Source organism: Octopus sinensis, linkage group LG1, assembly GCF_006345805.1.
Source record: "Octopus sinensis linkage group LG1, ASM634580v1, whole genome shotgun sequence".
NCBI lineage: Eukaryota > Metazoa > Mollusca > Cephalopoda > Octopoda > Octopodidae > Octopus > Octopus sinensis.
Window position 1 is genome coordinate 176422983 of NC_042997.1, and position 12470 is coordinate 176435452.

At 36.8% G+C, this 12470-nt stretch overlaps 1 long non-coding RNA gene across 1 annotated transcript; it reads left to right on the top strand.

Moving 5' to 3' along the window:
• Nucleotides 1–79: 79 nt before the first annotated feature.
• On the top strand, nt 80–11986 carry LOC118765327. The gene is made up of 2 exons (XR_005001167.1): nt 80–231; nt 11370–11986. It is a non-coding gene; the product is annotated as an uncharacterized LOC118765327 (long non-coding RNA).
• The last annotated feature ends 484 nt before the right edge of the window (nt 11987–12470 follow it).

Sequence of the window (12470 nt, forward strand, 5' to 3'; positions counted from 1 at the left end):
ATTTGTTAAAATTTGTTTATTTTTCTTATTGTCTTATATATACTCACATCGAAGGATCGCCGTTGGCGGAATATCAACTATCGAAATAAATAGCAATTTACTCCCTCGTTCCCATCTTTTTCTAAAAAGTGCTTAAGTCAGCTGTTATCTGAAAATGGAAGAAATTACTTAGTAAATACAGAACTTTCCAGCTGATATACGCATAATTTCTCTTAACTTCGACACTTTGTTGTGAGTTTTTGAAAATCAAAATCTTTTGTATATCATATCACAGCGAAAAGTGATTAGGTTTCAACTCCCAATTGTCTATGAGAAACGTATAAACGTTGCCTCAACTCTCCTTTGTCGTTGATAAATCTGAAAGAAGTGTGTCACACTTCCGTATCACTTTTGCTTTTTTGGTTGTACTTCTAACATTTAGAATAAGAAAAAGAGAATATTTTTTAATCTGTGGTCAACTTTGATAGTTAGTTTTTATTCCATGGTGGGTAAATTAGCAGAATTGTTAGAGCATCAGAAAATTTCTGGTATTTGTTCCAACCCATTACGTTTTGAATTCATATGCCACTGAGGGCAACTTTGCGTTTCCGTTTTCCAGAGTTGAGGAAATTAAGTACTAGACAGGTATTGGAGTTGACTAATCTTGGCTTTGTGTGTGTTAAAAATAATTATTATTAATATATTTTTAGGGTAGAGTTTCTCAAATTATAACCTTAGAAAATTTCACATTGAAATTATCATGAAACAGTATAATCATGATGTAAATGGAAATATTAATTATAAATGTTAATGTTTCTTACTTGAGATAAACATTTTAAAAGAAACATTCGTAGAAATTACAAATTGTCTTGGAATAATTAAAGTAAACTGTTTAGTGAGAGATTAATCAATATCTGAACTTACACGTTCATGACTTAAGTTGTGAACAGCTGTTTCTTATATTTTATTATTCTCTTCAATGCTAAATGATGATGATGATAATGAGGATGAAATAGTTTTTGTCTCAATTTTACAAGAAAAATAAAAATATATAATAGTGAATGAGGATCAGGTCAACATGAAAGGAATTTGATGTAGCTAGGTTGGTAAATACTTCAGCTAGCAAACAGAAAAACCTTTATAAATGAAACATTAGGACACTAAAATAATTCCAAGGATTTCTTCTCTTCAACAAAGTCTTTCTTTCATGTATCTATCTTAGAAGATTATATACACATCACTCATTTGAAACACCATCAGCCTCAATGATATTCAATAATTAGAAAGAATTTATATTTCCAGTATCAAATATATGTAGCCTCAGAAATTCAAATCAATTGATTTATTTATGTTTATTATGTGGCGTGAAAATAGAAATTAAAGCTTTCGACACGTTTGCATTTTTTGATTGATCCAATGAGCCAATGAAAGAAGTCTCTGTCAGTCACTTGACCTTCTAGAAATAAGCAATATAGCCAATTGTGACTCAGATTCACCATAAAACATTGAGTGTTATATCTTGTATCTAAACAGGAGATGAAGAAATATGCTCAGAAAAAAAAAAGAGAAGAAATAATATTAAACTGAAGATATGATGACAACAAAGTAGCAAAAATATTGACATTTTCAATAATAATTTATCAGAAGACTTTTTGTTTGTTATTGTTTACTTTCACACCAGCTCTGATTGAACAGACTTATGAGCAAAGGTATTATCATTTCTTTACCAAAATAATAGGAAGATTTTTTTTTTTTTTCTTTTAGGTCAAATAACAATATAGGGGTTGGAGTTTAAAATAAGTCAATGAAATTGTTGTTAGTTTGTTTGCTGAAAAGTTATGGGTTTGTTATCCTGTTACTGGTAATAAGCTGTATCGTAGACAAAGAGCTTAGTGACTGCTCCACCTACAAACGTATATTCTGGTGTTTTCTGCTATCGAAATCAAAACTTCTTACAGAAATAAAGGATCTTGTAAATAGTAATGTTATGCAGTCAGACTAGTTACTACTCTAAAACAGAATAAATTTTTATTGTAAACATTATTGTAGTAGAATTATGGTGTGCAAGAGAGATGACTGTGTTGCTATGGTCATGTGGTGTATATGGATGAGGACAATTATATAAAGAAATGCCAATCTCTAACTGTGGAGGGAACCTGTGGGAGAGGTAGATGCAGGAAGACATGGGATGAGGTGGTGAAGCATGATCTTCGAATGTTGGGTCTCACAGAAGCAATGACAAGTGATTGAGACCTTTGGTGATTTGCTGTGCTTGAGAAGAATCATCAAGCCAAGTGAAATTGTAGCTGTGGCCAGAACCAGTGACATGTCAAAGCACCTATACCAGTGACATGTAAAAGCATTCATGCTGGTGACACAGGAAAGCATCCATTCTGGTTCAGATAAGAGCACTTGTGCCAGTGACACATAAAAGGCACTTATGATGGCAACACATAAAAGCACTCATGCCAGTGACACATGGAGTGGTTGGCATTAGGAAGGGCATCCAGTCATAGAAACCAAGCCAAAATCAGACTGGAACCTGGTACAGCTCTCCAGCTTACCACTTCCAGTCAAACTGTCTAACCCATGTCAGCAATGAAAGCAGACACTAAATGATGATGATGATGATGAATTATTAGTTTATATAATACCACCCATAACAAGATGTCGCAAGCCTATAAGCTCATTAGATCAGATCTCATTCCTGTTAACATAACATTTAAGCAATTGGGACCAAACTACCCTCTAAACAAGATGCCAATCTGTTACAAGGTCAACCTCCATCTGCTGCTGATACTCATTTTCAGCTAATTAAACTGGAGCAATATGAAATGCCTTGTTCAAGACACAACATTTCACTTAGTCCAAGAATTGAACCAACAATCTAATGATTTTGAGCCAAATACTTTAATTACTAGGCAATGTGCTTTCACTTGACAGAATGAAATCTATGAAATTCTTATTAGAATTTGAACTCGGCACTATGAGACAATTGATAAGAATGTCTTGAAGTATCTAAAATGAATAAAAATAAATGCGCCCTTTTGAAGCCTAGCCAGACTCATGGGCCCAGTTTCCTGGTTTCCATGGTGTATGTACTCCCCAGCAGGATGGGACGCCAGTCCATCGCAACGTTACTCATTTTTGCCAGCTGAGTGGACTGGAGCAATGTGAAATAAAGTGTTTTGCTCAAGAACACAATGCATTGTTCGGTCCGGGAATCGAAACCAAAATCTTACAATCATGGTGTTGACACCCTAACCCCTAAGCCACGCGCCTCCACCTTGAAGTATCTAAGCCATTACATTGGAAATTCAAATGTATATGTGTGTGTGTTTGAGTATAAAACCATTTTAACAAAAATGACAAGAAAAAGACCAGCACAGACAAGAGAAATTGAACAAAGAAAATTTAATTGCTACCAACTATATAAAATATAGTACTAAGAACAAATAAAACATATAAGCACAGGCATAGCAGTTTGGTTAAAAAGTTTGCTTCCTAACCACATGGTCTAGGATTCAGTCCCACTGCATTGCACCATGGGCAAGTGTCTTCTACTATAGCCTCAGGCTGACCAAAGCCTTGCAAATGGATTATTAGATAGAAAATGAAAGAAATGCATCACTATGTGTGTGTTTGTGTCTTCTTGTCTTAACATCACATGTTGTAAATGAATATCATTCATTTCCAATATGAAACAGAAACATGTTTGGTCCTGGTGTTATTTTCTCGGATGAGTCATCCTTTACCTTATTTCCGACTACCGGCCGAGTATACATGTGGAGACAGCCAAAAAAGTATTTGACCCAGACCACCTTCTTCCAACTGTTAAACATGGAGGAGGATCTGTGATGATCTGGGGGGGGGGGCTATATCTTGGAAATACGTTGGCCCAATGGTTTACCTTCATAGCAGAATTAATAGTCAAGACTATTTAAGCATTTTATCTGATGAAATTCATCATATGGTTGCGGAACTGTTTCTGGAGAGAAAAGCAATCTTTCAAGATGATAATGACCCAATTCACACTGCTAAAGTTGTTAATGAATGGCACGAGGAACATTCTAGTGAAGTTGAACATCTTATCTGGCCACCACAATCCCCAGATCTCACTGTTATTGAACATTTATGATGCATTTTAGTAAAACAAGTAAGGTGTCAATATCCTCTACCATTATCATGACAAGAACTGGAGGCTGTTTTAGCTGAAGAATGGACAAAAATTCCTTTGGAAACAATTCAAACTTTGTACGAGTCCATACCTCATAGAGTTCAAGCTGTAATTACTGCCAAAGGCAGTCCTATCCCATATTAAAATAAATTTGTTTGAAATTTTAAGGTGTTTCCATTATTTTATCCAACCCCTATATCTATCTGGTCAGACAATGTGTTTGCATCAATACAACTTTTCCATGCCAGATGTCCCAATTTTCCATGGTGGTCTTTCACTTCTCAACTTGATATGCTGCTCTTCTTAGTCTTCTAATACCTTCATGTCCATGCATCTTAAAATTTCCAGCAATGGGAGTTCAGTGGATATTTCATACTTGCTTCTTCAGCAGTGTCATGTATAATGTGTTCTTTCTTTGATTACTGAGGTAATGGTAGGAAAACTGCTATCCAGTCATTGCTTCATAGGATGTTGCTGACTAGAAAGATTAAGAACTTCATAAAGCATTCTCATTTAGTGTCAAGCTTCTTTTCAAGTCTCTTGTTCAGTGTCCATACTGAAAATTCATAGAGAAGTACCGATTCAACAATTGTTTTGAAGAGGAAGGACTTAGATATAATTCCTATTCTGTCTAGAGCATTCCTAGCTTTTGCAATCCTTACCTGACCATCTTTTTCTGTTGTAACAAAGGCAATAGGTATTTCATGATTCAACTGAAGTATAGAAATTGATAGTTTCTTGTTTGAAGTAAAAATGTTATATTTATGGTGCTATACTGATGGTTTTGTAATATTTAGAAGTTCATTAAGGTGAGGGGTTGGCAGAAACATTAGAATGCCTTGTGGTATTTCTTCTAACTCTTTATGATTGTGAGCTTAAATCCTGAAGTTGATTTTGCCTTTCATCCCTTGGGATGGGGGTGGGTTGATGAAATTGAGAACCAATCAAGTACTTGGATTGATGGTATTGACTACTTCCCTCCCTTGAATTTTGGGCTTGTGCCTATGTTAGAAACTATTATTGGTGATGATGATGATGATGATGATGATAGGTTAGTAGAAACATTAAAGCATCAAACAAAATGCCTTGCAGTATTTGATCTAGTTTTTTTACACTCTGAGTTCAATCCCACTGAAGCCAGCTTTGTCTTGCATCCCTCCAGGGTTAATAAAATAAAGGGTCAGTATAATCAATCAGTCCCTTTCCTGTGCTAGAATTTATAAGTTCACTGTAAATTTTGATAAGGTAAACTCATTTAAAAAAGTGAGTTTATCTTATTAGGAATAATTTTTTAAAGGGATTCTAAATATATGAGTTGTATGCTGATGACAGGTCAATACCTAGAAACTGCTGTCCGTGTGTATCACTTAGGTTGACGAGGGAAGGATGACCTCCCTTTGCAAATACCTTAAGAGCATAGAAAGTGTGCCTAAAGCTAGCTGGAGACGATGTTCTCCTGGGGCTACAAGCTACAGTAACACCCACCCTTAGTGGTTAGCCATATTGAGATGGCAAATATACCTCACATTGTCGTGCAGTTACTGTTTATACCTCATTCAGAGATTTATTATTTCTATCAGAATTGTTTGATTATTTCAGCAAATATCAAGGCAAAATTTATAGAAGAAACTAATTTGTGAAAATATATACATACAGTGCCCAAAAGCTTAAAAAAGAAAAGAAAAAGCTTGAATATTATTGTAGAGAGAATCAGTCCTTTCTTTGTTCTTTAATGATCAGATAATGATCTCTGTGTATCTCTTGCTAAGCTTATTTTCCTGGAGTATAAAGTACAAGGAACATTGACAGGATCTATAAGTGAGTGAAATCCTACTTATCAAAGATCCAAAAGCTCCAGTTCAACCATTCAAATCTATTTACAGATCCTATCAATGTTTCTGGCACTTTAAGATGCTGTATATTGACTTGTACACTTATTTAACAATTATTTGCTGTTTTCTATCTGTTTATGCCAATATATTTGTTTGCTTGTCCACTTTTAATTTGTGGGTGCAAGAACTTTTGATGATTAATCCTTCTCATTCTATAATTATATTTGCTTCTGTTTGGATTAGTTACATGACTTGGAACCACAGCTGGCTTATTCCTGGTGAAACAGCTGCAAGAGAAGTTCTGGCACACACAAAAATCTGCTGTGCAACTGTTGGCTGAGAGAATACATTTTACAGGTTATGACATAATAGACTGGAATATAAAAAAAAATTATATGTAGGTGACTGTTTTGTGAAAAACCTTCAGATCAGAAGTAGATTTAAGAAAAAACTCAGCTGTACTGTCACCTTCTTTTGATCTTTAAAAGAAAACATAAGATTTAAAGTCATGTTAATGAAGTCTGTAACAGTGTAGTGTATGTGTTATCAGACTTAACTAGCAATCAACTATTTCACAGTTAGCTTTTGTTTATTTTTCTCTTTTACATTCTCTTGTCTCTCTCTCTCTCTCTCTCTCTCTCTCTCTATATATATATATATATATATATATATATATATAATCAAATCAAATCAAATCAAACCAAATCAAAATAGATGAACATCAATGGAATTTGTATCTTTGTGGTACCAGTACCGGTGGCACACAAGAAAACCATCCGAATGTGGCCGTAGCCAGTACCGCATCGACTGGCCTCTGTGATGTGGGCACATAACAAACACCATCCGATCGTGGCTGTCCGCCAGCCTCATCTGGCACCTGTGTCGGTGGCACATAAAAACACCAACCGAAGACCCGGCAAGACTAGTCAGGCCATAACCCGTGGCCCCTACTTGGGACGTAGTCAGTCCACCTGTGCATACCTTCCTTCCTTCTTGTGACACTTGTGAAGACCTGTGAAGACCTGTTGAGGCAAGTGAAAATCAAATCAAATCAAATCAAAATAGATGAACGTCAATGGAATTTGTATCTTTGTGGTACCAGTGCCGGTGGCACACAAGAAAACCATCAGAACGTGGCCGTAGCCAGTACCGCATCGACTGGCCTCCGTGCTGTGGGCACGCAACAAACACCATCCGATCGTGGCCGTTCGCCAGCCTCATCTGGCACCTGTGTCGGTGGCACATAAAAACACCATCCGAAGACCCGGCAAGACTAGTCAGGTCATAACCCGTGGCCCCTACCTGGGACGTAGTCAGTCCACCTGTGCATACCTTCCTTCTTGTGACACTTGTGAAGACCTGTTGAGGCAAGTGAAAATCAAATCAAAACAAATCAAAATAGATGAACATCAATGGAATTTGTATCTTTGTGGTACCAGTGCCGGTGGCACACAAGAAAATCATCCGAACGTGGCCGTAGCCAGTACCACATAGACTGGCCTCCGTGCTTTGGGGACGTAACAAACACCATCCGATCGTGGCCGTCCGCCAGCCTCATCTGGCACCTGTGTCGGTGGCACATAAAAACACCATCCGAGCGTGGCCGTCTGCCAGCCTCGTCTGGCACCTGTGTCGGTGGCACATAAAAACACCATCCGAGCGTGGCCGTTCGCCAGCCTCGTCTGGCACCTGTGTCGGTGGCACATAAAATCACCCACTACACTCTCGGAGTGGTTGGCGTTAGGAAGGGCATCCAGCTGTAGAAACACTGCCAGATCTGACTGGCCTGGTGCAGCCTTCGGGCTCCCCAGACCCCAGTTGAACCGTCCAACCCATGCTAGCATGGAAAACGGACGCTAAATGATGATGATGATGATGATGATATATATATATAATAGAAATATTAAAATTACTAAGTCTCTCTGAAGGAGATTACGGCAGCGTTACTGGATGTTAATAGTTATCGCCATGCTAATATGGCAGTCTAAATATAAGACTAATTTCCACTGTAACTAGGTAAATAAAATCTTCGAACAGACGGTCAGTAGCGACACCTGCTGGTTCTGACTACGCTGCATTGATAAAGGGCAACAACCCTGAAACATGTCTGCTGATGTCTGACTAGCAAGGTGAAGCGGCTGACCTCCCCTGTTCGAAGGTTGTAATGGATGCAGGTTCGTGTGTCATATAGCTAGCTAGAAGCGGTGGCCTCTTGGAGCTAATCAGCGACAGCTTTAGTCTTATATTTAGACTGCCATATTAGTATGGTGATAACTATATATATATATATATATATATATATATATATATATATATATATATATATATATATATATATATATATATATATATATATGCTTGCTATCATAGCAGGAATGAGATTTGCATATTTGGACATTTTCCTTTTTTTAAAATTCTTTTTACATCTAATTACTCAGTTATGAAGCCTAATGCTTGCAGCTTTTTACAGTGGCTCTAGCAACAGTAAAAACAAATAATAACAATGTTATTGGATTTGTAGTAATTTCCTGAGAATTGATCTTCTAACATCTCTGTCTAGATAAAGTATTCTTTTTAGCCACAAAAGCATATTCTGCAATACAAATCTTCAAATGTTGAACCTCAAATGTGGACAACTGAACATGCCCTTTAACTTTTATGCCAGCAATTAATATTTTGTGGCAGCTGTGTTTAATTACAGGCTAACTTCAAAAACTAATTTCTGTCTTATATTATTTACACACCAAAAGGTAGACAAATCATTTAAAAATATTTTTATTGTTTTCTTATACAAAGCCTTGATTGTAAATTCTTGTAAGAGATTGGCATCATAGAGATTTTAATGATCTAGATGCAACTTTAATATATTTCATATGAAGATTGCTAAAAGACAATTCTCTCACCTCCCTCTAGAAAATCATCCAAAAATTGAGCCAATCAGTAGGCTCTGCTTTGTGTCAAAGTCCATTAAAAGATGATTCTCTTCCACTACCATTTGTTGCCATAATATTTCTCACTCATATACACATTATTGGAGACTGTAACAAATATATATTTAACAGACATACAATTTTTATGTCTTTTTCTATCATATAGGCGCAGGAGTGGCTGTGTGGTAAGTAGCTTGCTAACCAACCACATGGTTCCGGGTTCAGTCCCACTGCGTGGCATCTTGGGCAAGTGTCTTCTGCTATAGCCCCGGGCCGACCAATGCCTTGTGAGTGGATTTGGTAGATGGAAACTGAAAGAAGCCCATCGTATATATATATATGTATATGTGTGTATGTGTGTTTGTCCCCTTAGCATTGCTTGACAACCGATGCTGGTGTGTTTACGTCCCTGTCACTTAGCGGTTCGGCAAAAGAGACAGATAGAATAAGTACTGGGCTTACAATGAATAAGTCCCGGGGTCGATTTGCTCGACTAAAGGCGGTGCTCCAGCATGGCCGCAGTCAAATGACTGAAACAAGTAAAAGAGAGAAAAGAGAGATACACATACACAAAAATAGGCAATTAGATAATTAGATAAAATAGATAATTGTGGATGTTGGCATAAGTGTGAGATAAGAAATTTGCTTTCCAGCCTCTTGGTTTCAGATTCATTTCCACTGTGTGGCACTTTGGCCAGTGTCTTCTATTATAACCTTGGGTCAACTAAAGCCTTGTGAATGGATTTGGTAGGTGGTAACTGAAAAAAGCCCATTATATGTATGTGTTTTTGTGCATATGCATGTGTTACTGTCTCCTTGCCATGATTTCACATGATATTTATAAACAAGTGTCATTGTCATGCAAACAGAGTCCTTAGTTTCCAATCTTTCATGAAAGTATGCCTGATTATGGGGAAATATTACTTTGCTTGGAGACAGGTAGGGTTGGTGATAGGAAGGGCATCTGGCTGTAGAAAAATGCACCACAACAAATTCCTCTGATGCACACAAGCATGGAAAAGTGGACGATTATGATGATGATGATGATGATGATGATGATGATGATGATGATGATGATGATGATGATGATGATGATGATGATGATGCATATATAACATATGTTCATTGTTAAGTCATCCAGATTATATTTTTCTCAAATTAAATATATAACATCTTTCTCATCCTTCTATTTGAGAAAGCATATGCAACCTTTATTTATCAGAAAACTATCACATATACATATACTTTTCAGATTCACATAAAATGAATTGTAGGGAGCCTCATCAAGGTTAGTCAACTCAGACTGCAAGAAATAACAGCAAAGTATTCAAGTCATTCCTAATGTCTTAAAAAGAAAAGACATATGATAATGTAGTCCTTGATACACTACATCTCTGAAATAAATGATTGCAAAAAATTTGATCATATGACAGTTGACCTGCTCAATGATAGTTGATCTGAGCTTAGCAGTAACTCTAATCCTCATCAAGTGAAGATGGAATAAAATGAAATCATTTTCATATATAAGTAAAAACAGGTAGAAAGAGGCAGAATCTAAACTTGAGTATTGAATGTTAGTTCCTATATTTTCTAGCATGTCAAACATTTCAAACTAAACTTTACAGCCAAAATAGGTAGGTTGACTTTGGAGGATCAACAATTCTGTGTGAAATGCAGCAGTGTTTGGAAAGATAGTGTTGATGCTTGAATGTTCACACTATATACTATGTTGACTTGTATGCTGAAAATACAGTAAGCCTATTAACCATTATAGAAATATTGTGACATGCTATCCATTAATTTGTTTTTATGGGAGACAGAATCTTTATGAAAAAAACTTTTTAACTTTTAAAAATTTGCTACTGTGCTGCAAATACTCAATGTAAACCACATTCATTTAAGTTTTACAATACCAGGCTACAATAGCTCTCTTACGTAGTCTATGTCTAACTCCCAAAATTAATAAAACTTTTTGGAATAATCAACAACATGCTGATTATTATGGATCTTTCAACATTATAGAATCAAATGTGCCAACTTTCTTTTGATTTTTTTTCTTTTGCCTCGTGGTATTTGTTTTAACGCTTTATACTCTAAATTTAAATGCCATTTGGTCTACCTTAACTTTCAACAAAAGAATGATGAAAATGTACCCATTCAATGGTGGTGAATAGAACTTGTAGCATAGACTCTATATATACATTTGAACATAGCAGGGACCAACTGGCTTTTGGCTGCTGTTTGTATCCCATTGTACCCACTACTCTGATTGGTTGGTATTGGCACAATTTGTCTCTTACTCTGTTGTGCCAACTGACCATGGATAGCCAGTCAGAGACTTTAGATAGCATCATGTGAACAACCTTTTTCAAACCCTATTTCATGCCTACCACTTTCTATAAAAACCCAGCTTTTTCCTCAATACATATCTTTGCTTCCTGACCTTTTAAGGTCAAGCCACTGACCACGTAGACACAGCCAGTTACAGTGACGACTCCACAGCAGCTACATTGAGACTTACCAACTTTGTCCAACAGCATTATAGCAACCTCTATCTTCGTCACCACCATGATGTCCTTAGCATTGTCAACATCATCTCTCTATGTACACAGCTCAGCAAGCAACTCGCCCAGGTTCCAACACTTCTCTATTCATGAATTACTTCACCATGGATCAACAATGAATATACAACCAGCAAGAACTCCTGTACCAAGTGACCCAGGTAGCAGCATCACAGCCACAACTTCATGTACGACATGTACCGGCAACTGGCTCAGCATCATGACCGCAACTTCTTGATACAGTATTTCAACTACTGTGTATAAATGACTATGAACTGGTATTATTTATCTTACTTGTGTCTATGAACATTTTTCTCACTTCTCTTTATAAACTCTTTCACTGCCTACTTATCAATATCCTTAAACATACACAACAAACACACACATCCATGCCTATACACACACGCGCATAAACTTTCTTCTCATGACAGCCTGTCAATTTATTTCTGTATCCATGACACCACACAGACACATGTTATTATATCAATAAATCTTCTCTTAATCATTCTATGTGTTTGTGTCTCCATTTTCTCTATGGCACTTATATGTACCATTCAATTATGTATTTATTGTTTCAACTGTGTGATGTACTAAAGAGCAATTCTTGTCACCTCACACCACACAGTTCCTACAAACTGAAAGAACATTGGACCAGATGCACAGCAGTTTTTGTTCCTGCTCTTTGCAGTCTGAGTTCATTCTGCTATGGTATACCTGGGGAGAATCTGTTATCTAATTTAACACTGCCACCTGGCACCATGGCTGCCTTTAGCAGAATCTATTCTGTTATAAGCATTTGGGCAAGTTGCTTTTACCAAAAGTCCTCTCTCAAATGCTTCAAAAACATTGCAGTAGAATTCTAGATTAATGGTCTGGCCCCTATGGAATGAATTCTCAATGCACAATGCCACATTTCTGGGGGTGATGCTTGTAGCAGGTCTTCCAGATGGCTCATCATCTTCGAGGGACATTCTTCCACTTTTGCCCCCGT